Source organism: Poecilia reticulata, linkage group LG7 (assembly GCF_000633615.1).
Source record: "Poecilia reticulata strain Guanapo linkage group LG7, Guppy_female_1.0+MT, whole genome shotgun sequence".
Classification (NCBI taxonomy): Eukaryota; Metazoa; Chordata; class Actinopteri; order Cyprinodontiformes; family Poeciliidae; genus Poecilia; species Poecilia reticulata.
In genome coordinates, this window is record NC_024337.1 from 30,084,271 (window position 1) to 30,086,095 (window position 1,825).

Genomic DNA, 1,825 nt, shown 5'->3' on the forward strand with positions numbered 1-1,825 from the left:
AAAAAACAAAAAAAAAACTAATTGATTTAATTATTGGAAGACTTGCATGTTTTGGTGTTTATATTTCTTTCTCCTTCTATGGTTATTTTGTTTCCTCTCCTCAACAGCTGCATCCAGACACTCCTGAACTTTTCCTGGAAAGCAACTAGGCATCTTTAAAATAGGTGTGTACATTTGTTTTACTCAACCTGTTAAACCTTTAGTTTAAATTAAGAAGTGTGTGGTGTTTTCTGCAATAACAGGCATAATGTTTTATGTGTCTTTCTAATAATGTCTAATGCAGCACTATGTAACTTATGATACTTTTTTTTTTTACATATTTGTTGAAGCTGTCACTGATATTGCATGAGAGATAATCTGTGAAAAAAATGTAGCTCTTCTGCTAGCCAGTGCTAACTGGATTCAAACAGTCAGAGTCACGAGGCAGGTCTTAGCGTGTCAATCACAAACTCTTGTGGTGCTGCTCATCCCACTTCTCCCTGATCTCTTGCATGTGGCTACGCTGCAGCTAACAGAACCTCTCATGAATGCTAAGCCTAGTTAGCATGGACACCGATGACAGTGGATAAACAGTTTTCCTGTAATGTTGATTGACAGCATGAAGAGGTTGATTGACAGCGCTAAGACTATCCTCCTGTCTCTGATTGGTTGGTTTTGGTTGGGAGTGATGGATTTCTTCAGATGGAAATAGTAGCTCAGGGGGAGTGGAGGTGTTTTTATTTTCACAAATTATATGTTTCATTACATAAAATCATGACATGGTGACTTTATTTGAACAAATGTGCAAAAATGTATGTTTTTATTTTCAAAAGAAAATATTTGTGTATTGTGTATGTTAGGGGTGCACCAATAAATCTTCCCCAAATCCTTAATTTTGAAGATTGGTGATCCGCCAATACATGTGAAAGTGATTTCTTCCACTGATCTTATCTACCCCAGCAAAGATCTAAAAATCAACGCTTTCCTCTCCTGTTAGAGACATTTGACTGATAGACCGGCCCACCAGGTCATGTCTCCATGTTTGCAGTAATCAATAGTCACCCCACTGTTGCCAACCCACTGACGTTTTCTGCATTTAGCAATGTTCAGACAAGACGATCAGCATTGGACAAAATCAGAATTGACAAGTCAGATTTTTAAAGATTGGCCAGAAATCTGCAATTGACGCGCTCCTAGTGTTTATTTTTTTAAATCAAAATTACTCAATGTTGTTTGTGAAGAGGTATTAGCAATTGGTGAGACACTGATGAGAAAGGTGATGTGCTGCTGTAATGTAATTCAGAAGCGTTTTGTAAAAAGTATGTTTATAACATGAAGTGTTTCTGTGTTAAACTTGAGTATCCATTCTYTTTGTTTAGAGATTTTCTGGGCTCAAACCCTGAATGAGGTCGACTGACACGATGCAGACGAAGGTGAAGAAGCAGCTTTGCATCCCAACCAGATGGTTCAAGTCCCTTAATGAACTGAATGACTGGGAATCCATGGGAAATGTGAGCCTTTTGAAGTTTAAACGAGATTGATCATCTCATCAAACCTGGTGCACCAAGAACCTTTGCGAAGCACAAGAACTGGTCACAGAACATTTTAAGCTCTTGGTAACTGGACCTAAGAGTTGGATTAACCTTTTTTTGCAGAACATAAACATAAAATAGACTTTTCTTTTATGTTCACAGCGACTAGAGGCAATGAGAGAACACACTCATGCATCCAGTGTCTTCCACTGTCGTTGGCATTAGGCTGTGTTCATGTAGCGTTTGATTTTTAACTAAATATTTATACCTGTATTAAATTTATTTTTCGGCATTTATTTTGAAGTATGTTGGTC

The 1,825-nt window shown here is 37.6% G+C and overlaps 1 long non-coding RNA gene across 2 annotated transcripts in view; it reads left to right on the forward strand.

Annotated features, from left to right (window-relative positions):
• The window catches only part of LOC103468046 (uncharacterized), a 2,665-nt gene extending 1,051 nt beyond the window's left edge, over positions 1-1,614 (forward strand). Inside the window, exons 2-3 of one of the 2 annotated variants that reach the window (XR_534147.2) lie at positions 108-164; positions 1,359-1,614. This is a non-coding gene — a long non-coding RNA (uncharacterized LOC103468046). The remainder of the gene's footprint in view (positions 1-107; positions 165-1,358) is intronic. The other variant, XR_534146.2, reaches the window with a different exon arrangement.
• Positions 1,615-1,825: the final 211 nt, after the last annotated feature.